At 45.1% G+C, this 27374-nt stretch overlaps 1 pseudogene; it reads right to left on the reverse strand.

Moving 5' to 3' along the window:
• The window catches only part of LOC132882539 (cytochrome P450 4V2-like), a 40538-nt pseudogene extending 14425 nt beyond the window's left edge, over window positions 1-26113 (reverse strand).
• Window positions 26114-27374: the final 1261 nt, after the last annotated feature.

A 27374-nucleotide genomic window follows, 5' to 3' on the forward strand; every position in this document is an offset into this window, starting at 1 on the left:
ATAATGTTTATGTCCAATGCAAACTGTGCCCTGGAAACAAAGTTCTGTCCACAGGGATATCAAGCAACTCCAACCTGCTGAAGCACCTCACAGCATCGCATCATCATGGGACACCCCTGAGTACTGCTATTGCTAACCCACCCCCTAGCCCTGGTGCAGCTAGTTTGAGCTCTAGCGAAGAGGGAGACGGAAGCGCTGCTCTTAAGCAAGCCAAACTTGACTTCGCAGGACAGACGCTAGTGTCTAAGGCTGAGCTCAACAGAATAATAGCCAGGTATGTTGTCGAAAACATGTTGCCCTTATCCACGGTGGAGTCGGAGTCGTTCAGGGCTCTTGTTGCCAAAATTCCTTCTCGTGGAAGAGAAAAGAGTACACCCCTCTGCCGAAAAACTTTTGCTGCATACATAGACAACGAGTATGGAAAAATGAATGTGGAACTGAAAAAGTCTTTCGAGGAATTGCAGTACATATCCACTACAGCAGATATTTGGACTGCCCACAATAAAAGTTATATAGGTGTAACGGCACACTGGATAGATCCCAACAGTATGGAAAGAAATAAAACAGCCCTTGCCTGCAGACGATTTAAGGGGCGGCATACTTACGATACAATTGCAGTCGAGCTTGATGACATACACTCAATGTATGGCATTACAGACAAAATCACGGCAACAGTCACAGATAATGGGTCTAATTTTGTCAAAGCATTTAAAATGTATCAGCCAGTTGAGAGTGATTCTGAGGATGGTGAAGATGAGGTCCCATTTACTGATGTGAATGATGTTCTGCATTCAAACGAGAGTCAAGATGGTCATGGTGTGGTGATCGCTCTACCCCCCCATCATAGATGTGCATCCCACACCCTCAATCTAATATCATGCACAGATGTTGAGAAGTGGCTCTTGTCAAAGCCTGACACAAAAGCGGCATACAGAAGTGCTGTCGCAAAATGCACCACTCTTTGGAATAAGGCCAGTCGCTCAACTTTGGCTGCTGAAGCACTTGATGAGGTGATCTCAAAAAAGCTGCTTGTACCCTGCTCAACACGGTGGAACTCTTTTTACGATGCCCTGGCTCGCATCTCAGAAATATCCATGGCAGATCTCAGTACCATCTCCCTAAAATTAGGACTGGCTACTATTACAGAACGGGAGCATCAGTTCATAAAGGAGTACTGTACTGTGATGCAGCCCCTTACCATTGCCTTAGACATACTTCAAGGAGAAGGAAATTGCTTCCATGGTACTCTATTACCAACGTTGGAGATGCTGATGGTGAAAACACAAGCCCTTAAAGATGGCCTGCAAAAGTTGAAGGATCTTCCTGATGCTATAGTGACAGTAAGAGTCTTATAATAACAGCATAATAATAATAATAATAATAATAATAATAATAATAATAATAATAATAATAATAATTTGTATGTATGCAAAGCTTGAATGTGTCTATGTATAATTTCAGGCAATCAAAACAAGATTTGCTGATGTGCTGGGCAGTGAAGAGGCTGTCATTGCTGCCGTGGCACTTCCAAAATTCAAACTTCGCTGGCTGCGGTCACAGGAATTAAAGGAAAAGGCCAAAGCAAGTTTGCTGGCAGAGTGTCGAAAAATTGCCCTTGAAGAACCACAGCCAGAACTACAGCCAGGTACTACAAGCACATCTACACAGCACATCGATTTGGCTAAAGAGGACTCCTTCTTTTCCTTTGAGGAAGACGAGGAGGATACATTCTCTTCAACAGAAAGGCAGGTGGAAGATTATTTAAGATCTCCATCGCAACAATTCAACACTTTGAATGGATTTCCTCTCATCAAGAAAATATCACTACGTTACAATGCTGCTCCGCCATCTAGTGCACCTGTTGAGAGACTTTTCAGTCTGGGAAAGCTTGTCTTCTCCCCAAAGCGAAACGGACTGTCTGACAAAAGATTTGAAAAGCTTCTCCTTCTACGCTACAACTTGTGGTTCAGCCGCTAGATAAGTGGGCTATGTTGTAGTGATGCGTACATTGTTATTACTGTTAGTACATTGAATGATTACAATAAGCTCCGTTCAGCTCCGTTTGTTAAAAATAGCAATTTATTAATTTAATTTATTATTTTTCCCTTTGTTGATTTCTGTGCCTTAATATGAAGGGTGTATAGGCCTACTTCAAATGATTGTAAGTCATGTTGTTGATGATAACTCAGAAAATGTATAAGTCTAATAAGAATTTAAGCTACAGTCAGATATTTTATTGTTTTTTTTCCCCAATAATACTAATAGAATAAGAATTTACAGACATCATCAGGGCCTATTATTTTGTTACCAATCGTTTACCTGTACTTAAATGCAAAATCAAAGAATATTTACATTTTCAACCAATTCAAGTAGGCTAACTTCCAAAAATATTGCATTTTCAGTATTTCAATTTTATTTTCTGTTGTGGGTTGCAATCTAGTATTCATTTTGAATAAATAAATGTTTGGCAAGTCGGCATCAGTGCTTTAGTTTGTGGAGATGTGAAATGGATAAACATAATGTACTAAACCCATCACTACCCTCAAGCAGTTCAAGCAGCGTTACTGCTATTATAACCTTGTAAGGGTCTACACACTTTGAGTAGCCGTCAGAGTCAGTGAGTAATTAAGTCCTCTTTAGTACTCAGGAAGATCTTTGATAGTGTTTTTAAGGAAGCATCCTAAACAAAAATCACAGGCAAAATAACATAACAGATAAACAGGGTATTCATCCTTGATCTGTTATGTTATTTTGCCTGTGATTTTTGTTTAGGATGCTTCCTTAAAAACACTATCAAAGATCTTCCTGACCTATTGTAAATGGTGAAAGCTAAGCTAACTGTAATAAACCAGGTTATCATAATGCTGTAAACTGTGAGGACTCACTGACTCTGTACTCTGTACTCCAAAAAAGTAATTGCGTTAGTAACTGCGTTACTTCACTAGAAAAGAAGTTATCCTCGTTTATCTGTAAGCAAAAAAAAAAAAAAAGTAACGCAATAAATACTTTTCCTGGTAACTAGTTACTTTTCTAGTGAAGTAACGCAGTTACTAACGCAATTACTTTTTTGGAGAAGTAACTAGTACTTGTAACTAATTACTTTTTCAAAGTAATGTGCCCAGCACTGGTTAGAAGTTTTCTTCTTCCACCCGCATGAGGTTGTCGGCCAATCCTGCACATAGACAACATAACTATTTGTTGGCCTTGCCTTATGTGTTTGTTACAGATTATCAATCACTGTACAGTAATGACTGCATTACACACCACTTTACTGTATTTGTAGGCTACTGTACTTACAATTGCACTGCCATTCTATTGCGAATTCTTGCTGTATTTTGTCCAATTTACAACAGTATTTCCTTTGTCATTCTACAGTAGTGAACTGTATAATACTGTGACTTCACATCGAGGTAAGATTTTCGGCCTGGGTCTAAACACACACACACACACACACACACACACACACACACACACACACACACGCACGCACGCACACAGTCAAACAGTTGTCATTGCCTGAGTGCATACCTGTTTTCCCGCCGAAAGGTTTGAATGATGGAGGAAACTGTGGAGCGTGGCACGTTAGGCTGCACTCTGCGCCCTGCCTCTGCCATTGTGAGGCGATGGTTGATGACATGATCAATAATGGTGGCCCGAATTTCATCTGGGACAACATGATGTCTGCGAACTCTATTTCCTCCTATTCCACCACCACGAACCCTCACTCCTCCTCCTCTTCCCTCTCCTCTACCTCCACGCACCTTCAATCCTCCACCTCCTCTTCCTCTTCCTTCTCTTCCTCTTCCCCTTCCTCCAAGTGGAGATTGCCCTGGTTGATGCACTTGCTCTCTCTCCATGTTGACATAGGAAAAAGTACTAGCACCAGGCCAAGCTGTATATATACAGCAATGCCAGCACTCCAAAACATAGATAACACCTGTCAGGTAACTCAACAAACAGATGGATTGGTCACCTGCAAAGTGGGACACTCCTCCTTCGTTAGTCAGAAACTGATTTCACCTATTACCTACTAACATGATTATCCTAAATTTACTATGACATCTTACAAAATATGTACTGTATTCTATTCCAATTTCCTAACACTATTTTGACAATTGAGCAGACTATTCTGCATATGATGACTTATACGATGAAAATGTGCTGACATGTTTTGAGGACAATGACCATTACACTGAGAACCAACCAATTGGGATAGATCAGCAAGATACATTCATTTGAAAAATGTACTAAATGTAGGCTGATTGTGTTAACTGTAGGATACTTGTACATAGCCATTTGCATGGATGTACTAAATGCTTGAGACATGTACAAAGCATTTGAAATATTGATGAAAGCAATGATAAATGCCATTCTGTTGTGAGAAACTGCAAGTTAGTTTGGGGATTTGTCCATGTTGTTTTGAGAATGTCATCTCAGTTTCAAGAAATGAGCCAAACCAATGGAGAAAAACTGTAAAATAAAAATCTTGTTTTCTTAAAAAAAAAAAGGCATGTGTTTCATATTTACTATTTTAGGCAATTAAAATGGAGATCCTGGCTGTAGATAAAGCAGGATATATGAGCCAGATATTTCTGGTAGGCTATCAATTGAAATAACATTGAAAGCGCATTGATTTTTAGTTATGTCGAAATTTCAATGTTGCTTCAATATCGACACGAATTGAAATACAATTGAAGTTACGTGTGTCCATAGTTAATAAATCAACATCGTTTCAATGTTAGCGGAGGGTGCAAATTGATGTTAAATCAACATCGAAATCTGACGTTGATTCAATGGTTTAACGTCGACAATGCAATGTTGATTCTACATCGTTTCAATGTCAGCTTGCTATCTGGGATGTCTCATCCCCTTTTTGGTCTTGGGCCTCAGGCAGGCCGCAATCGCTGCTGTCTTATTAATTTGGGGACGCACCTGCCCATTGCCCAAGTGGAAGCCCAGATACTGTACTTCCACCCGCCCAATCACACACTTCTCCGGGTTGGCTGTGAGACCCGCTCACCTCAGTGACCTAAGGACGGCCCTTAGGTGTTCTAGGTGCTGCAGCCAGTCATTACTATAAATGATGATGTCGTCCAGGTATGCGGCCGCGTAGGTGGCATGGGGGCGGAGGACCCTATCCATAAGCCACTGGAACATAGCAGGCACCCCAAACAGCCCAAAGGGAAGTGTGACGAACTGGTGTACGCCAAACGGTGTGGAAAAGGTCGTTTTCTCTTGGGATAGCAGAGTCAAGGGGATCTGCCAATATCCCTTTGTCAAATCCAGTGTTGAATAAAAACGAGCCGTGCCTAGTCGATCGAGCAACTCGTCAATACAAGGCATTGGGTACGCATCAAATTTAGACACCGTGCTGACTTTTCTATAGTCCACACAGAACCGGACCGACCCGTCAGCCTTGGGAACCAAGACCACCGGGCTGCTCCAGTCACTGTGGGACTCCTCGGCGATGCCCATTTCGAGCATGGCCTCGAGTTCTTCTTGAACCACCTTTTTCTTGTGTTCGGGCAGTCTGTAAGGGTGACTGCACACTACTACCCCTGGGGGCGTCTCAATGTGGTGCTCTATGAGGTGGGTGCGGCCGGGCAGGGCCGAGAACACGTCAGAAAATTCTCTCTGCAACCGGGCGACCTCCGTAAGTTGGGTTGGGGAGAGGTGGTCTCCACAGGGGACCGGAGCGGTGGGCGATGTCAATTTTCCCTTTTGAATCTCCGGCCCCAGCTCCGCCTTCTCTCGAACCACCGACACCAACACCACGGGGACCTCCTTGTTCCAAAGTTTTAACAGATTGAGGTGGTAAATCTGTAATGCCCCACCCCTGTCCATTCGCCTCACCTCATAGTCGACATCCCCCCGACTCGCCCTGTGACCTCAAAGGGTCCTTGCCACCTGGCGATCAATTTGGAGCTCAACGTGGGCAACAACATGAGTACTTTATCTCCCGGTGTGAATTCCCTAAGGTGCATGCCCCTGTCATACAGACAGACTTGACGTTCTTGGGCCTGCCGCAAATTCTCCTGGGTTAGGTGCGTGAGTGTGTGGAGTTTGGCGCACAGGTCAATAACGTATTGAATTTCATTTTTGCTTGTTGAAGGTCCCTCCTCCCAATTTTCATGCAGCACATCTAAAATGCCACGCGGCTAACGCCCGTATAATAATTCGAATGGGGACAACCCCATGGAGGCTTGTGGGACCTCTCGCACTGCGAATAACAGGGGCTCAAGCCATTTATCCCAGTTGCATGTGTCCTCGCTTACAAATTTCTGGATTATGTTCTTGAGGGTGTGATTGAACCATTCAACTAAGCTATCCATTTGTGGGTGATAAACACTGGTGCGGATGGGCTTAATTCCCAGTAACCCATATAGTTCGCGCAGTGAGCATGACATAAACGTAGTGCCTTGATCAGTCAGAATCTCTTTGGGGATTCCGACTCGGGAGATGATGTGGAAGAGCGCTTCCGCAATACTACATGCTGAGATATTGCGAAGAGGCACTGCTTCCAGATATCCCGTTGCATAGTCCACCAGGACTAAAATAAAGCGATATCCTCGTGTTGACTGATCTAATGGCCCGACGAGATCCATCCCAATCCTTTCAAACGGGGTCTTGGTTAATGGCAGAGGGCACAAAGGCGCTTTTGGAATGGCTGCTGGATTTACTAACTGGCATTCACGGCATGCCGTACACCACCTACGGACATCGACGCGAATCCCTGGCCAATAGAACCGGGCCATTATTCGGGCTAGTGTCTTATCCTGCCCCAAGTGTCCGGCCATGGGATTAAAGTGAGCCGAGGGGAATATAAATTCCCGGCGGCTCTTTGGGATCAAAAGCTGGGTTATCGGTTAGTCTGAGTGTCCTGCGTCATTCGGTACAACCTATCCTTAATAATGGAAAAATAGAGGAAGGACAGGGTGGCGTTTGGCTGGAGAGTTTGACCATCGATTACTGTCACTTGGTCAAACGCATGCCGCAGAGTCTTGTCCCGTGACTGCTCCAACGGGAAATCCGCAAGGGATTCCCCGAGAGAGGGAGGAGGAGCCTGCTGCTCCTCACTCTGATGCGGTGATGACGTAGACGGCTCTGCGACAGCTGCTCCAGCCAAAGCCACACCGGGACCTCCCCCCACTAAATTATAGCAGGCCCCACTCTTCACTAAATGTGTCATTAATTCCCTAAATCCCAGCCAATCAGTCCCCAAAATTATCGAGTGGGTAAGTCGAGGATTAACTGCCGCCTTTACTCTAAATTTCTCCCCTCGAAATAGAATGTGGACTGACACTAAAGGGTAGTTGTGAACATCCCCGTGCACACACAACACCTTCACCAATTGTGCTCTCCCCAATGCCTCATCTTGCACCAGGCTTTGGTGGATTGAGGTCTGATTACAGCCAGAGTCCACCAAAGCCTGATGCGTATCCCCTTGGATACTCACCGGTATGCGATACGCTCCGGCCCAATCGAGGGTGGTCCCTGGCGCATCGGGGATCCGGACCACTGCGCCCACCTCCATGGCTGAGCACTGATGCTGGAGGTGCCCTGGCTCCCCACAGCGCCAGCATACCAGCCCAGGCTTTCCCTCTGCACCGGTGTTCCGGAGCTCATTCACCTGGGCGGGGGGAAGACAGAGACATGGAAGTAGGAAATGGTAGGGCACCGCGGGTGCGGCGGGCCAGCTGGGGTGGAACCGGCCCCTGCCTCTGCGGTGGGGGAATGGGGCGAGGAAGGGGAACAGAAGGGGAAAGAGAGAGAGAGAGAGAGAGAGAGAGAGGAGAAGGGAGAAGAGGAGACATGCTGTCCTGCCATCGGAACAGCCGCCATATGGTCCTCCACCAGCTCGATGGCCTGATCCAGCGACACCGGGCGATGGCACTGGACCCACTCCACTGTTCCTTCCAGAAGTCGGGCAATGAATTGTTCCAGCGCCACCAGGTCGATGATCCCCTCGGTGTCGCGGTTGTCGGCCCTCAGCCACCGCCGGCAGGCGTCCCGGAGTTGCTGGCCAAATGCGAATGGCCGGCCAACCTCCTCTAGGCGCAGCGAGTGGAAGCGCTGCCGCTGTTGCTCCGGGGTGCGCCCCACACATTGGAGGATGGCTCTGCGGAGTTCGGCATAGACCAGCCGGCTGTCAGCAGGGAGCTGTAGTGCAGCCAGCTGCGCCTCGCCCGTTAGCAGGGGGAGGAGGCGCGCCGCACGCTGTTCCACCGGCCAACCCCACACCTCTGCTGCCTGCTGAAAAAGAGCAAGGAAGGCCTCGGGGTTGTCATGTGGGCCCATCTTCTTTAGGGTGAGGTGGGGAGGGTCCACAGTGGTGGTGACGGTGGACCCGGCCGACGCAAGCAGGTGCCGGAACGCCTGGCGAGCTTCCTGCTGCGCCAGCACCAGGGCTTTGAACAGTTGTTCCTGCTCCTTCCGGAAGGTGACCAGCACCTGGTGCTGGCTCTGTTGGACTGTGGCGAGAGCATGGACCAGGTCCTGGTAGGGGGAGGACTCCATGAGGCTGTTCTCTTCTGTACTTGGTCCTGGGTTTCAGCACCATTGTTGCAATGTTAAGGTGGGTGGAGCACAGAAGCACGGCAGGCCAGAACTGAGTTCTCAAAAAAAACTTTTTATTTTAGCTTTTCAGCTTTCACTCTCCCAGTCACACACACGCACTCACACACACACACGCGCGCGCGTTCTGGTTCGGGAAAGAGCTCTCTTCCTCTGCTCTCCCTCTCCTCTTATAGGGCGCGGTCACTGGGGAAGACACACAAACACAGGTTAACTCCCGTCAGGTGCAGTGATTCTGCCACTTACCTTCCCTGACTCCGCCCTCCATTCACAGACTGACACTTGACCATGCCCCTGCTGCCACAGCAGTCTACCTTTAATATTATTGTGATAAGCATATTGTTAAATCCACTTTTGCTACCACTAAGGCAGCTAATGGATCACAGAACAAAAAAGGCAGGAAACAAAATCTTTGCACTGTAGTGTGGTGAATTCGACATGACCATCTCAGTGAAAAAGACTGCAGTCGGAGCCACAGGTTGCACATCCCTATGAGATTGACTCATATCTCCTCTCCACTAATGTAAACCAAGTGCGAGTGCTGGTTCCAGTTGCAAACCTTCTAAGAACCTGTTTGTCTTTCCACAGTCTAGAGAGCCACCACAGAGTCACATCATTATATCTCTGCTTTCCCAGCCCTGCCAGCACTTGAGCACCAAGCACAACAACAACAACATCGTTGGGCTACATCATCTCTGTTTCTTCTTTGGATTAGTCAGACTAGATGCTTCACTAGCTCTGTGAAGTTTTAGCTGGTCTTGTTGGTTACAATAACCCTGCCCCAGCCTCTGATGCAAGAAGTCCTTGGTTCTAGACCAGCAAAGTGTTGGTGCTGCTCTGGCTGAGAACCAGATCTTTGGATGTCAAAATGTGAAGAACTGGTTTGAGATTATTAGGCACCAGCTCTGAACCAGCCCTGGAATTGCCTTAACTCATTTTCGGTTGCCACTGAAGCTGGAGTTGGACAAAAAACCGCAAAGATATTATTGTAGACACTAATAGAAGCCTGCTCATTGAGCTAGAATGACGGGTCTGTTGATGGGCATGAGCTTCCATGCTGTGCACTCTCAGTTTCAGAATCAATGATTTCAGCTGAGCCACCACATCTTGAACACAAATATGCATTTTTAACAAGTGGTACATCCTTAAATAGTGTGAGATCATACTCATATTTATTGTTTTGAGCATTTATTGCATTTTATTTATTTTTGTTGTTAATAGTCTAGTCTAAAAATCATTAAACTAGATATGTAATATATATATTTGAATTCCAGATTAGTAAAAATTAAGTTGTGCAACTCATAATCTATAATATAGCACAGGGGTCGGCAACCCTAGGCACGCATGCCACAACTGGCACTCCGAGGAATTTCCAGTGGCACATTGACGATGATACACAAACCTAATTATTCAACACATTAAAAATGTTCAAATGTCATCTTGAGCTGTCACTGGCTGTTGCATGGCGAGCCTGCTCTTTTAGCATGACTACACAACAATATAGCGCCCCCCAGTGTTGCCAGATATGTTCAAAGCCCACCAAAATTCACTTAAAACTGTCCAATCTGGCAACACTTCCCCCTCCCCATATCTCTCACAAGATGGGCCCACTTGATGCAGCAGTTGCGCTAAGGTGGCAAAGAAGCCGACAGTTCGGGCTTTCCTCTCCTCGTGGACCAAAGAATATGGGTTCGTTTCTCAGAGGGACTGTGCTGTGTGCACGTTGTGTTTTGAAAGTGTTGTGTGTCGAACATCCAGTGTTAAACGTCATTTCGAGGCAAAGCATGAAAAGACTTTCAAAGATCAGGCAGATAGGAATGAATCAATATGGGAAGCAAGCCCACACCTTAAAAGTCTTTGCCTCAGCTAAAAACAATGCCACTGAAGCTAGCTATCATAAGCTAATTCCCTGTATTAGCTTATGAAAGAAAATAGTGGAAAAACGAGCGAATCTGAAAAAGCCCTACGAACTTACATCACTTCGAAAATTAGTATTCATGGCCTCGCCCACCTTGGCTTGCGACCGCCCACGGGAAGAAAGTTTGAATTTCAGTGTGAGGAGAGATAGCAGAGCCCATCTCGTCAGTAGCTAATGAAGAGAACCTAACAGCAAGTTGAAAACATGGCTGAACAAGTTCATGCCTGTGTTATTTGTGGCAGTAACACATCAAAGTTGTATGTTTGGGGAGGCTGGGACCTCCCCTGCGCGAGTTACGAGCGTTCAAAGTCGGGCTGGAGTCGCCGACAGAAATGAAACCAAAGCGGAGCGCTGCGGCTCGCCTCGGGGCGAATTACGTCCCGAGGCGTGGGGCTAGCCCGCCCTGGCAGTGCTGGTTCATTGGGGAGAGGGCAGAGGTCGCTGGCTGCCAAGTTTGGGGAGGCTGGGACCTCCCCTGCCCGAGTTACGAGCGTCCAAATTCGGGCTGGAGCCACGGGCAGAAACGAAACCTAAGAGGAGCAGCATTGCAAGATAGAAGAGCTGAAGAAGAAATGGTTGGAATTTATCTTTGGAACACCACCAGTGAAGTATGGTATAATGCAGCGTTAGTACTGTGTTCTGATCATTTCAACCACAGTGACTTTTCAAACTTCGGTGCCTTCAGTAGTGGTTTTGCTTCGAGGTTGTTTTTAATACCTGGATCTGTTGACCACCAGCTCACAAGCTGTAAGTAAAACATGAATTTTTTGTTCAAAGCTTTTTGTTACAAAATAGCATGTTCATATTCTCCACGTTAGCATGCATGACATAGTCACAAGCTAGGCAGGGATGAGAGTTTTCCGCTTTTCGGCAGATTTCTGCTTTTTCTGAGTAAAAAACGACCTTTTTATATTATGCCAAATCTGTTGAGATTTTTTTTTTTTATTAATTTCGGGGGGGGCGGCACGGTGGTGTAGTGGTTAGCGCTGTCGCCTCACAGCAAGAAGGTCCGGGTTCAAGCCCCGTGGCTGGCGAAGGCCTTTCTCTGTGGAGTTTGCATGTTCTCCCCGTGACCGCGTGGGTTTCCTCCGGGTGCTCCGGTTTCCCCCACAGTCCAAAGACATGCAGGTTAGGTTAACTGGTTACTCTAAATTGACCGCAGGTGTGAATGTGAGTGTGAATGGTTGTCTGTGTCTATGTGTCAGCCCTGTGATGACCTGGCGACTTGTCCAGGGTGTACCCCGCCTCTCGCCCGTAGTCAACTGGGATAGGCTCCAGCTTGCCTGCGACCCTGTAGAACAGGATAAAGCGGCTAGAGATAATGAGATGAGATGAGATGAATTTCGGGGGGTTGGGGTATGTTCCTTCATGCTGTTCAAACTTTATTAACTCCAACGATGTTTACACATTATTTTAAGTCGCCATCTTTAGTCTCGTTTAAATCTCATTGAATGTGATGTAAAATTCGTGTTCTCTACATTTGTTATTGGTCAAAACATCGATGTTGAGTCCATAATAGCCAATCAACACAGTTTTTACAAAGACACCCACATCCGCTTGTTCTGACCCACTGGAGGTAGCGTCACAATGCTGTTAGCCAATCAGAGGTAACACATTTACATGTCATAAATATTAATGAGTAAGAGCTGAAATCCTGTCGTTCTCCCGCCACCCACTCCTCCACCAAACTAGAACAGCCTGAAACAGGAGAACCACAGCATTTTTTTCACCAAAACCGGCTCACAGGGCATTCATTCATACTAGAGACCACCACACAATTAATGAAAAAATGATGCAATGAGACCTTTAAGGAGGCCTTTCTCTCCAACTCGGATAGTCTTTTTGAGGGGCTGCCAAATAAAGAGACAATAAAATCAAGAATAAAAGACATGCCCGTATCAGCCAGAACTGTTGAGCGACGAATTGGTGAAATGGCAGAAAACGTAAGGGTGCAGCAAACAACTGGCATAAAGTGGGTTAAAGTGTGTGAGGTTAATGGCATAAAACAAGTGCAATGGCATTTTACATTTGCTCAATGCATTAAATATCCATATCCGTCTAAAATATGTGGTGTCTAATTACACATAGTTAACAACACCTATTTGAATGGCACACTAACTAACAAGAAAATTTCTAATTGGCACTACATGGCAAAAAGGTTGCCGACCCCTGATATAGCATAACAGAATACACACACACACACACACACACACCACAGATGATGTCAAGGGTGCAGAGTGTGATGTGGCTGAAGCAGCTGAAGGATCCTTTCCCTTTGTGCTTGTGAAGTTTGTCAATGAGAACCTCAGCCTGCTCCTTCATCACCTCCAGGAAATCAGTCAGTATCAAGAAATGGATGGTGGGCATGAGGAGCTTTCTTCTGCGCCGCCATTTATCCCCTGTACTGTAGAGATTGGAGGAGACCCAGAGAAACAGAGATTCAGATTTTCTTTCATTGTCAAATCTAACATCCATCCATTATTTGTAGCCACTTATCCTGTTCTACAGGGTCGCAGGCAAGCTGGAGCCTATCCCAGCTGACTATGGGTGAGAGGCAGGGTACACCCTGGACAAGTTGCCAGGTCATCACAGGGCGGACACAGAGACACAGAGACAAACAACCATTCACACTCACATTCACAGTTACAGTCAATTTAGAGCCATCAATTAGCACCCGATGGAAACCCACGCGCATATATATATATATATATATATATATATATATATATATATATATATATATATATATATATATACGGTCATATATATATATGACAGTGACAGCTGCACTTTAAACATCTGCAAAGCAACAAACATGAAATATGTTTGTACAAAATTGGTCCTAACTTTGCACTTTGTTCTTTGAAGCAGTGCTGTAGGCGAGTCATTCAACCTCAAGTCCAAGTCCAGTCTCGAGTCCCCAGTGTTCAAGTCCAAGTCATTAAAAACAATTTTGACTTGAGTCCAAGTCGAGTCCACTATGAATCCAAGTCAAGTCCGAGAACAAGACTCCAACCGCACCATTTGATGGTGGCTGTTTTAGCACCATTAACATTTGTTTGTTCCTGAATATGATGTACGAACAGGTGAATGTGCATTTTCTTTATTAGGGAGTGTGAAGTATTCTGTCAGAAATGGTTAGGAGACAGATGTAAGTGCAGAAGGTGTGTTTATTAATACAACCCTGATTCCAAAAAAGTTGGGACAAAGTACAAATTGTAAATAAAAACGGAATGCAATAATTCACAAATCTCAAAAACTGATATTGTATTCACAATAGAACATAGACAACATATCAAATGTCGAAAGTGAGACATTTTGAAATTTCATGCCAAATATTGGCTCATTTGAAATTTCATGACAGCAACACATCTCAAAAAAGTTGGGACGGGGGCAATAAGAGGCTGGAAAAGTTAAAGGTACAAAAAAGGAACAGCTGGAGGACCAAATTGCAACTCATTAGGTCAATTGGCAATAGGTCATTAACATGACTGGGTATAAAAAGAGCATCTTGGAGTGGCAGCGGCTCTCAGAAGTAAAGATGGGAAGAGGATCACCAATCCCCCTAATTCTGCACCGACAAATAGTGGAGCAATATCAGAAAGGAGTTCGACAGTGTAAAATTGCAAAGAGTTTGAACATATCATCATCTACAGTGCATAATATCATCAAAAGAGTCAGAGAATCTGGAAGAATCTCTGTGCGTAAGGGTCAAGACCAGAAAACCATACTGGGTGCCCGTGATCTTCAGGCCCTTAGACGGCACTGCATCACATACAGGCATGCTTCTGTATTGGAAATCACAAAATGGGCTCAGGAATATTTCCAGAGAACATTATTTGTGAACACAATTCACCGTGCCATCCGCCGTTGCCAGCTAAAACTCTATAGTTCAAAGAAGAAGCCGTATCTAAACATGATCCAGAAGCACAGATGTCTTCTCTGGGCCAAGGCTCATTTAAAATGGACTGTGGCAAAGTGGAAAACTGTTCTGTGGTCAGACGAATCAAAATGTGAAGTTCTTTATGGAAATCAGGGACGCCGTGTCATTTGGACTAAAGAGGAGAAGGACGACCCGAGTTGTTATCAGCGCTCAGTTCAGAAGCCTACATCTCTGATGGTATGGGGTTGCATTAGTGCGTGTGGCATGGGCAGCTTACACATCTGGAAAGACACCATCAATGCTGAAAGGTATATCCAGGTTCTAGAGCAACATATGCTCCCATCCAGACGACGTCTCTTTCAGGGAAGACCTTGCATTTTCCAACATGACAATGCCAAACCACATACTGCATCAATTACAGCATCATGGCTGCGTAGAAGAAGGGTCCAGGTACTGAACTGGCCAGCCTGCAGTCCAGATCTTTCACCCATAGAAAACATTTGGCGCATCATAAAACGGAAGATACGACAAAAAAGACCTAAGACGGTTGAGCAACTAGAATCCTACATTAGACAAGAATGGGTTAACATTCCTATCCCTAAACTTGAGCAACTTGTCTCCTCAGTCCCCAGACGTTTACAGACTGTTGTAAAGAGAAAAGGGGATGTCTCACAGTGGTAAACATGGCCTTGTCCCAACTTTTTTGAGATGTGTTGTTGTCATGAAATTTAAAATCACCTAATTTTTCTCTTTAAATGATACATTTTCTCAGTTTAAACATTTGATATGTCATCTATGTTCTATTCTGAATAAAATATGGAATTTTGAAACTTCCACATAATTGCATTCTGTTTTTATTTACAATTTGTACTTTGTCCCAACTTTTTTGGAATCGGGGTTGTACAAGTGAAGACAAGTAAACAATCCAGAACAGCAGGCAAAATTGTAAAACAGTGAAACAGGCAGTAGGTCGAGTGAGGCACAAACAGGCTATCGTAGACTCAGCAGAACCAAAGACGAGAAACAGGAAATCAGAGATCAAGAAACCAAACAAGGAAATAAGGCTCAGTAATGTGTCAGCAATGCAACTCAATACTTCACAAAGTAAGTATGTTTTCACAGTTTTTATATCGGTGCGCTGATTGCGCCTTAATCCTATGAAGGTGTGTGTCGTTTACGGAGCACGCACGAGAGTCCGCTTGGCACACGCGCTGTCCAGAGCAAGCCTGAGAGTCTATCTGATGCACATGCCAAGGTGCGCAGGTGTGACACTCTGACGCAAAATTAGTACAAAATTAATCTCATCTCATCTCATTATCTCTAGCCGCTTTATCCTGTTCGACAGGGTCGCAGGCAAGCTGGAGCCTATCCCAGCTGACTACGGGCGAGAAGCGGGGTACACCCTGGACAAGTTGCCAGGTCATCACAGAGCTGACACATAGACACAGACAACCATGCACACTCACATTCACACCTAGGGTCAATTTAGAGTCACCAGTTAACCTAACCTGCATGTCTTTGGACTGTGGGGGAAACCGGAGCACCCGGAGGAAACCCACGCGGGCACGGGGAGAACGTGCAAACTCCACACAGAAAGGCCCTCGCCGACCATGGGGCTCAAACCCGGACCTCCTTGCTGTGAGGCGACAGTGCTAACCACTACACCACCGTGCCGCCCTACAAAATTAATGTAGATGTAAATATCTTATGCCAAATTATTTGGGCATGTTACAAAAAATAAAGAAAAAAATCTGAGTCCTCATCTCCAATTTACGAGTCCTCATGCAGTTAATGCACGAGTCCGAGTCGAAGTCCGAGTCATCAGTGCTCAAGTCCAAGTCGAGTTACGAGTCCTGGACTCAAGTACTACAAGCCTACTTTGAAGGTCAAAAAACTTTCAAACATGGACAGTGTGTGAATAAGTGAGAGCGTGTGGGGGGGCTCAGAGGGGAAAAGTGTTGCTTTATCATTGAAACACACTTCAATCAGAAATCCATCAGTGTGTGGCAGCCTGGGGAAACCATTCACACAGTTAATTTTTTTTTTATTGTATATAAAATCTCCTTCTCACCCCCAGCGGGGGGATGGTATCCATGTCATCTTCAAGCTCGGGTCCTCTACCAGAGGCCTGGGAGTTTGAGGGTTCTGCGAAGTATCTTCAATGTTCCTAGTACTGCGCTCTTCTGGACTGAGGCTTCAGATGTTGTTCTTGGGATTTGCTGGAGCCACTCTCCCAGTTTGGGGGTTACTGCCCCAAGTGCCCCCACTACCACGGGGACCACGCAACCCTTGACCTTCCACATCCATTCCAGCTGCTCTTTCAACCCTTGATACTTCTCAAGTTTCTCATGTTCCTTCTTCCTGATGTTGGCGTCAGCTGGGATCGCCACATCTATCACCACCACCCTCTTCTGCTCTTTGTCCACCACCACTATGTCTGGTTGGTTAGCCAGGATCTGTTTGTCAGTCTGGAAGCTGAAGTCCCACAGAACCTTGGCCCTGTTGTTCTCAGCCACCTTCTGTGGTATGGCCCATTGGGACTTGGGTACTTCTATTCCATACTGGTTGCAGATGTTCCTGTATACTATCCCAGCCACTTGGTTGTGCCTCTCCATGTATGCTGATCCAGCTAGCATCTTACACCCTGCTACTACGGTATGTGCTGGACTGTTTCAGGGGCTTCTTTGCACAGTCTGCTTCTTGGGTCTGATCTACTCTGGTAGATCCTGGCCTCTATGGCTCTTGTGCTTATGGACTGTTCTTGTGCTGCCATGATTAGTGCCTCTGTGCTGTCTGTCAGTCCTGCATTATCCAGCCACTGGTAGGATTTCTTGATATCAGCCACTTCCTCTATCTGACAGTGGTACATGCCATGTAGGGGTTTGTCCCTCCAGGTTGTCTGTTCCTCCTCCTCCTCCTCTGCGCTCTCATCAGGGTTCTGCTGCCTGAGACATTCACTTAGCAGTTCATCCTTTGGGGCCATCTTTCTGATGTATTCTCGGATTTTTGATGTTTCATCCTGGACCGTGGTCTTGACGCTCACTAGCCCTCGGCCTCCTTCTTTCTGCTTAGTGTATAGTCTCAGGGTGCTGGACTTGGGGTGGAACCCTCCATGCATGGTGAGGAGCTTTCTAGTCTTGATATCTGTGGCTTCTATCTCCTCCTTTGGCCAGTTTATGATACCAGCGGGGTATCTGATGACTGGTAGTGCGTACATGTTGATGGCTCGGACCTTGTTCTTACCATTCAGCTGACTTTTCAGGACCTGCCTTACTCTCTGGAGGTATTTGGCTGTGGTTGACTTCCTTGTGGCCTCTTCATGGTTTCCATTAGCCTGTGGGATGCCAAGGTACTTTTGTGTGTGTGTATATATATATATATATATATATATATATATATATATATATCAGCTGGATAGTACAGTGGTAACGCTCACTGACTACGACGCAGGAGATCGGGGTTCGAATCCCGGTCGGGGCAAAACATCATCCAGTAAGGGTTCTTAGGCAAAAACCCCTCATGATATATCACCCTACTTCAGGAATGAGTGAAGACATAACTGATAGAGTCATACCGGCTCAGACGTCGCCCGGGTCAACAAGGTCTGCGTCAGTTGCTAGGGAACCAGGGCAAACTGATGAGAAATGGGCTACTGGAACAAGACATCGATGGACGAGGACAGAAAATACGGATTTGCTGGAATGCTACTATACAAGCAATCCCAGAGAGGGGATACATGCAGCGAATGTTGGACCATTGGATACTTCGAAACCCACAATCAAGGCTAACAAAGAAACAGCTATTAGCCCAGTGTTCCAACATCCGTAATCGAAATCTACTATCACAACTAGAGATTAATGAAATACAACAACGATGCTACGGCAAGGGGGAGCCAGGAAGACAGGTCAGCGGGGAGATGTCATCATCCCCACAACCAGAGATTGGGTACCAAGCCCCAACAACTAACAGCCTCAACACAAGAGCTGCTGACCTGAGAAGGAAGATCGTGACCCAACTGGAAACCCCGACGAATACCGAAGCTGAGTTGCCAAGTACCTTCAGAAGATCTACTAGCAGATGTGAATGCTGCTCTGAAGGCAATCTCCACAAGAACCATCACTGAGACCAACAAGCTGATACACAGTACAGCAACAGTAATCATGGAGATGCTTGGACACAAGGTGGGCTCGGGACATAACAAACAGTATCCACCATGGAAGAGACGATTAGAGGCCAAGATAAAGGCAGCATGGAGAGAAGTTAGCCAGCTAGCTGAACTACAGAAAGGGAACATGGTGAATAAAGGGGCACCCAGGAAGTACAACTCACTCTCCATACCAGAGGCACTCGAAACTGCCAAACAGCGACTAACAGCTCTGGCCACCCGGTTGAAGAGATACACCAAGGAGGGAGAGGCCAGGAGAATAAACAAGCTGTTCTCCACTGAACCAGCCAAGGTGTACTCTCAGTGGCAGGGGAACAACAACCGGTCAGACCCACCAAGAGCTGAGGTGGAAAAATACTGGAAAGACATATGGGAAAGAAAGGCATCACACAACACCGATGCCCAATGGTTAGTGGACCTAAGAGCTGACCACAGCAACCTCCCAGAACAAGAACCAGTAACCATCTCAATGGCGTCCAAGAAAGAGTGTCAAAGATGAAGAGCTGGACAGCACCAGGCCCCGATATGATCCATACGTACTGGCTGAAGAAGCTAACTGCACTCCATGAACGCCTAGCAGCACAGATGAACCAGCTGCTGAGGGATGGAACCCACCCAGAATGGCTAACCCAAGGCAGGACAGTCCTAATCATGAAGGACCCCCAGAAAGGACCCATCCCATCCAACTACCGGCCAATTACCTGTCTCTGCACAACATGGAAGGCCCTGTCAGGCATCATTGCGGCAAAAATGAGTAAGCATGTGGCTCAATACATGAGCGAGGCACAGAAAGGAATTGGCAGTAACACCAGAGGAGCCAAGCACCAGCTACTGGTCGATAGAACAGTCGCCCGAGACTGTAAGAAGAGACAGACCAACCTGTGCACTGCCTGGATTGACTACAAGAAAGCCTACGACTCAATGCCACACACATGGATACTGGAATGTCTGGAACTGTATAAGATCAACAGGAACCTAAGGACCTTCATCCAGAACTCAATGGAAATGTGGAAGACAACCCTAGAGGCCAACTCAAAACCCATTGCCCAAGTCAACATCAAGTGCGGCATATACCAAGGAGATGCGCTATCACCACTGCTGTTCTGCATAGGCCTGAACCCCCTCAGTCGGATCATCACGAAGAGCGGCTACGGGTACCGATTCCGTAGTGGGGCAACAATCAGCCACCTGCTCTACATGGATGACATCAAGCTGTATGCCAGGAACGAGCAAGAAATAGACTCGCTGATCCACACCACCCGGATCTACAGCGATGACATAGGGATGTCATTCGGACTGGACAAGTGTGGCCGGATGGTCTCAAAGAGAGGCAAGATCATCCGGACTGAGGGGATTGACCTACCAGAGGGCAACATCGGTGATATCCAAGACAGCTACAAGTACCTTGGCATCCCACAGGCTAATGGAAACCATGAAGAGGCCACAAGGAAGTCAACCACAGCCAAATACCTCCAGAGAGTAAGGCAGGTCCTGAAAAGTCAGCTGAATGGTAAGAACAAGGTCCAAGCCATCAACATGTACGCACTACCAGTCATCAGATACCCCGCTGGTATCATAAACTGGCCAAAGGAGGAGATAGAAGCCACAGATATCAAGACTAGAAAGCTCCTCACCATGCATGGAGGGTTCCACCCCAAGTCCAGCACCCTGAGACTATACACTAAGCGGAAAGAGGGAGGCCGAGGGCTAGTGAGCGTCAAGACCACGGTCCAGGATGAAACATCGAAAATCCGAGAATACATCAGAAAGATGGCCCCAAAGGATGAACTGCTAAGTGAATGTCTCAGGCAGCAGAACCCTGATGAGAGTGCAGAGGAGGAGGAGGAACAGACAACCTGGAGAGACAAACCCCTACATGGCATGTACCACCGTCAGATAGAGGAAGTGGCTGATATCAAGAAATCCTACCAGTGGCTGGATAATGCAGGACTGACAGACAGCACAGAGGCACTAATCATGGCAGCACAAGAACAGGCCATAAGCACAAGAGCCATAGAGGCCAGGATCTACCAGAGTAGATCAGACCCAAGATGCAGACTGTGCAAAGAAGCCCCTGAAACAGTCCAGCACATAGTAGCAGGGTGTAAGATGCTAGCTGGATCAGCGTACATGGAGAGGCACAACCAAGTGGCTGGGATAGTATACAGGAACATCTGCAACCAGTATGGAATAGAAGTACCCAAGTCCCAATGGGCCATACCGCAGAAGGTGGCTGAGAACAACAGGGCCAAGGGTCTGTGGGACTTCAGCTTCCAGACTGACAAACAGATCCTGGCTAACCAACCGGACATAGTGGTGGTGGACAAAGAGCAGAAGAGGGTGGTGGTGATAGATGTGGCGATCCCAGCTGACGCCAACATCAGGAAGAAGGAACATGAGAAACTTGAGAAGTATCAAGGGTTGAAAGAGCAGCTGGAATGGATGTGGAAGGTCAAGGGTTGCGTGGTCCCCGTGGTAGTGGGGGCACTTGGGGCAGTAACCCCCAAACTGGGAGAGTGGCTCCAGCAAATCCCAGGAACAACATCTGAAGCCTCAGTCCAGAAGAGCGCAGTCCTAGGAACATCGAAGATACTGCGCAGAACCCTCAAACTCCCAGGCCTCTGGTAGAGGACCCGAGCTTGAGGATGACATGGATACCACCCCCCCCCCCCCCCCCCCCCCCCCCCCCCCCCCCCCCCCCCGCCGGGGGTGAGAAGGAGATTTTTGTTTTTTTTAATATATATGGGGCGGCACGGTGGTGTAGTGGTTAGCGCTGTCGCCTCACAGCAAGAAGGTCCGGGTTCGAGCCCCGTGGCCGGCGAGGGCCTTTCTGTGTGGAGTTTGCATGTTCTCCCTGTGTCCGCGTGGGTTTCCTCCGGGTGCTCTGGTTTCCCCCACAGTCCAAAGACATGCAAGTTAGGTTAACTGGTGACTCTAAATTGACCGTAGATGTGAGTGTGAATGGTTGTCTGTGTCTGTGTCAGCCCTGTGATGACCTGGCGACTTGTTCAGGGTGTACCCTGCCTTTCGCCCATAGTCAGCTGGGATAGGCTCCAGCTTGCCTGCGTCCCTGTAGAACAGGATAAAGCGGCTAGAGATAATGAGATGAGAATGAGATATACGTATATATATATATATATATATATATATATATATATATATATATGCATCTCAAAAAATTAGAATACCATGAAAAAGTTCCTTTTTTCATAATTTAACTCAAAAGGTAAACTTTCATATATTCTATATTCATTACATGTAAAGTGAAATATTTAAAGCCTTTTTTGTTTTAATTTTGATTATTATGGCTTAGAGCTCATGAAAATCAGAAATCCAGTATCTCAAATTATTAGAATATTCCCTAAGATCAATCAAAAAAAGGATTTACAATACAGAAATGTCCAACTTCTGAAAAGTATATTCATTTATACACTCAATACTTGGTTGGGGCTCCTTTACCATGAATTATTGTATCAATGTGGTGTGGCATGGAGGTGATCAGTCTGTGGCACTGCTGAGGTGTTATTGAAGCCCAGGTTGCTTTGATAGTGGCCTTCAGCGTATCTGTATTTTTGGGTCAGGTGTTTCTCATCTTTCTCTTGACAATACCCCATAGATTCTCTATGGGGTTCAGGTAAGGCAAGTTGGCTGGCCAATCAAACACAGTAATATCATGGTCAGCAAACCATTTGGTAGTAGTTTTGGCACTGTGGGTAGGTGCTAAGTCCTGCTGGAAAAGGAAATCAGCATGTCCAAAAAGCTCGTCAGCAGATGGAAGCATGAAGTGCTCTAAAATCTCCTGGTAGATGGCTGTGTTGACTTTGGACTTGATAAAATACAGTGGACCAACACCAGCAGATGACATGGCACCCCAAATCATCACAGACTGTGGAAACTTCACACTGGGCTTCAAACACCTTGGATTCTGTGCCTCTCCACTCTTCCTCCAGACTCTAGAACCGTGATTTCCAAATTAAATGCAAAATGTACTTTCATCTGAAAAAAGGACTTTGGACCACTGAGCAACAGTCCATTTCTTTCTCTCCTTAGCCCAGATAAGACACTTCTGACATTGTCTCTAGCTCAGGAGTAGCTTGATATTAGGAATGCGAAAGTTGTATCCCCTTTCTTGAAGATGTCTGTTCGTGATGAGTCTTGATACACTGACACCAGCCTCAGTCCACTCCTTGTGAAGCTCTCCCAAGTTCTTGAATCAACTTTTCTTGACAATCCTCTCAAGACTGCGGCCATCCCTGTTGCTTGTGCACCTTTTCCAGCCACCCTTTTCAGCAATGACCTTTTGTGGCTTACCCTCCTTGTGGAGGACGTCAGTGATCATCTTCTCGACAACAGTCAAGTCAGCAGTCTTCCCCATGATTGTGGTTGTGTGTACTGAACTAGACTGAGAGATACACTGTGTTCATACTGTTTTACCCAAACTCGAAATGAAATATTCTAATATTTTGAGATGGTTTTTATGTTTTTGTACTGTATGCCATACTGATTAAAATTAAAATAGAAAAATGCTTGAAACATTTTAGTTAATATGTAATGAGTCTATAATATATAACATTTTCACTTTCTTAAATAACTGATGGAAAATATTGAACTTTCACAATGTTCTAATTTTTTGAGATGCACTAGTGTGTATATATATATATATATATATATATATATATATATATATATATATATATATATATATATATATATATATATATAAAATAGACTTTTCTGAATGAAAATATTTTTTTTGCATGTATCTCAGTAATAATAAAGTTCTAATATTTTAATGGCCAGTTCTCTAATCTACCAATGAAAAAAAAAGACTGACAAATTTTCAAGAATAATACCTTCATGTTTGATGATCAGCATCATCCTCATCCAGGGCAGCAGTGTTTAATCATGTTCTTTATGCTGTGATTGAGTGTACAGTATATACCTCAATGGTCTCAGAGTGGTACAGAAAGACAAAGGGCACAGGTCCAAGCCATGCCTTCAGCAGTGGAGCGTTCTGAAACTAATTTGTGTATCCGATCAGTTGACAAAAAAGCCTCTGGAACACATAACATGATTTAATGCTACATTGAACACTATTTTAAACATTCTTCAAGAAAGAAAGACAGTATAACGCAGGTTGTAATTCAGAGAGTTATTCAGAACAACATGGAATGGAGAAGCTTTGAGCTTATCAAAGTCCTTCCCATGCCAAAAGGCTCATTGGGTGGTGTTGATCTCTGTTTTTATAGCCCTCGGCCTCTCGCCTATTACATAGCCAGGGTTACAGCTGGGGGCCAGTTCTCTGCTAACCACAAGTGTTTGACTCCCTACTCACATCTATATTGTGTGCCTTGCCAGATGGCAGTAAATGCCATTTTTATGATATTCTTTGGCATGCCCTGACCATGAGAAGAACTCACAACCTCCTGGTTGAGAAGCAGACACACTAACCAGACACAGTCTCAGCATTTAAGTCTAGGCTGAAAACATATTTGTTTAGTCAAGCCTTTTGTTAATGGTGTTTGAGGTAAAGGTGTAGATCTAGAGAGTCCTCAGACATAGTGTTTTGGTAAACTGGGATGTATGGATGCTGTCAGTCCCCACTCGCTTGCTCACTCGAGTTTGTTGACGGTGTAGTGGCTGGCTGCTTTATGTCCCGGGGCTCCCTCATGCCTGTGTTACCTTCTGGCTCTCACCTTTTAGGTATGCTGTCATAGTTAGTTGCCGGAGTCCCTGCTTGTACTCAGTGCAATATGTATACTGTTCCTACTTATTCAGGTGACATTGGGCATACCTAAATGCCTGATGTCAAGAGACTCGTCTCTGCGAGCCTACCACACAGATTTAATACTTGTGTCATTTTTAGGACATACCTAACAACCTGTGTTTTCTTTCTCTCTCTTTCTCTCCCCCCCCCATCTGTCCCTCTGAGTTACATGTTGGTCCTGGGATTGAGATGCTGGCCTCTTCTGCCCCTTGGACTTGCTTGATCCATCCTGATGGCCTGTGTCTGGTTGGAGTTTTATCGCATCGCTCCTGTGGAGGACGGCCCCATGAGGACAGTTGAGGGTTATACCTGGAGGATGCTCTGGATTCTTACAGTAATGCTTTTATGGCTGAGGACTACAGTTGACTTGCTAACTTTAGGACTGCAGTTGTCATGAACAGTTTTGCACTCAAGTTTCCATCAATGAAGAGTTATAACATCAGTGAAACTGTCTTCATGTTAAAACTGTTAATGTTATAGTCATGCTGTCTGTTGTTGCCCAAATGAGGATGAGTTCCCTTTTGAGTCTGGTTCCTCTCAAGGTTTCTTCCTCATGTCGTCTGAGGGAGTTTTTCCTTGCCACCGTCGCCACAGGCTTGCTCATTGGGGATAGATAAGGGACAAAATTAAGTCATGTTTTAAGTCGTTCAAATTCTGTAAAGCTGCTTTGCGACAATGTTTATTGTTAAAAGCACTATACAAATAAACTTGACTTGACTAACCACTACACCAACTCACAGTCTGAACTTGTGGTTCCCTCTAAAGATGTGAACAGCAAGATGAAGTTTGAGTGGATATGAGTGTTTGTTTATTTACTCTCGTGCATTAAATCATGAACTCCCCTTTATTTATTTACGCACTTATTTACTGATTCACATATTTATTTCCTGTATATAATTCCATGTTTCTTATTTACCCGTATATACAAGTATTTATTTTTACTCACTTATTTAATTGCTACTTATATTTAATTATACATATTTATGTACTTATTTATTTATTATTTACAGTACTCACTTATTTGCTTATAGTTACTGATTTATATATTTATAGCTACTTACTTACATATTTAAATATTTAATTACATACTGACATTCATATTATGTATTTATTTAATTACATACTACTTAATCATATTATGTACTTATTTGTTTACATATTTATATTTACTTACTTATTTACATGATTACAGTATCTGCATTTTGGGTGGCATGGTGGTGTATAGTGGTTAGCACTGTCGCCTCACAGCAAGAAGGTCCTGGGTTTGAGCCCAGTGGCCGACAGGGGCCTTTCTGTGTGGAGTTTGCATGTTCTCCCAGTGTCTGTGTGGGTTTCCTCCAGGTGTTCTGGTTTCCCCCACAGTCCAAAGACATGCAGGTTAGGCTAACTGGTGGCTCTAAATTGACTGTAGGTGTGAATGGTTGTGTGTCTCTATGTGTCAGCCCTGCGATGACCTGGCGACTTGTCCAGGGTGTACCCCGCCTCTTGCCCATAGTCAGCTGGGATAGGCTCCAGCTTGCCTGCGACCCTGTACAGGATAAGCGGCTACAGATAATGGATGGATGGATGGATGGATGAGTTATTGTCACTCTGAACGTCACGCGCATCCCGGGATGTCTCACCTCCGGCTTTGGTCTTGAGCTGCAGTGTGTGACTGAGCAGAGGGAAGGCCACACCAATGCTTGGGACAGGCTTCAGCTTGCTCCACATTCGCAGGAAGTTCTGGAGCAGCCGGTATGAGACCCAGGCCACCACGAGCACGAGGACGCACGCGAATGCAGCCACCAAAGCCAGAGCACACGCCATGAGTGTCCAAAGCATGAGTTGCACAGGCGCATTCTACTTGTATGGAGGCTACAACGAAGTCGCTCTTCATAGCGCTAACCAATCAGCTGAAAGAAGGGGTGTGGCTTCAATCACGGTTGAAAACAGATGAGAGACCTGGAGCTTTAACCATCCGTCAGTGTTCATTATGGACCTGCTGTGTGCCTTCAGCCCGTTCAACCTCTTTATTCAGTTATTGTGCTGAATGAGGTTTGTGTGGTAATTGAGCCACTAGAGGGCGTGTGTTAGCCGACAATGATTTTACCATAGGAGCTCATAATACAGGACATGCCTGCGTGTTCTTAGGCACCTGTGCTACAATCTCCGTAATACACATCCTCCAGTGCTTTTTATAAAACAGCAACAAAAGCATTATGATAAATAAAATACGATAAATCAAAAAATTATTTAACTTATTATTAAACAATTCTTCCACTACAAAATAGACTGGTAGTTCTAATAAGCTTTGGTTGCTAAGCAACATAATGGATAAAGATCAGGGTGAAGGAAATGAACAAAATGGCCGCCAAACGGTTTCATAGGTTTGAAGCTTTGTGCGTTAATACAGAGTTTAGATTACTGTGGTGTGGCTCAGCCAAACAGATTTAAGATCAGATTTAAAAAATCCATCATATAAAGCAGTTTTTATTCTGAAAATGGCTGTTATGTTTTAACAGCATAACTGCTGGGTTGTGATCATCTTGCAATCTCAGTAAAGAAGAAATAAAAGTAACTAAAATGTTTTAAAACTACGTTGTCTAGCATGTAATATCTGTATAGGTGGTTTGTATCCAACCTCACATCTGCCTGATTAGATATGCAAGACATGAAATGGTGGTCAGCTAAGTTCACTGTTCACAAAGTGTTACTATCACTGGGGCACCTTGGTAGTTGTTATAATGCCCAACACTTGTGTTGTTTTGGGTTCTTCGAATCGAACAAACCGTGAAACTGATAAAGTTTCTTCCAGGTTCCCTGTGAAGTGATAAAAAAGGGTGAAAGAGCAAAGGATTTTACCAAAAGATGATGAGAAAGGTGGCTCTTGAACCTTTTGTTGTGATGGAAGGGAGCTGAGTTGAAGAATGCTCGAGTTTGCAGTGATCATTTTGTGAAAGGTTTGTAAACTTCTCTGATTTATTTAATTTGGATTAGCAAATGACTTTTCTTGCCATTTTCTGTTATTTCATGATGTTTTGAAGTTCAGGAGATGCTTCAGTCCCCAGATGCATTTTTACTTACTGTT

Source organism: Neoarius graeffei, chromosome 3, assembly GCF_027579695.1.
Source record: "Neoarius graeffei isolate fNeoGra1 chromosome 3, fNeoGra1.pri, whole genome shotgun sequence".
Lineage (NCBI taxonomy): Eukaryota > Metazoa > Chordata > Actinopteri > Siluriformes > Ariidae > Neoarius > Neoarius graeffei.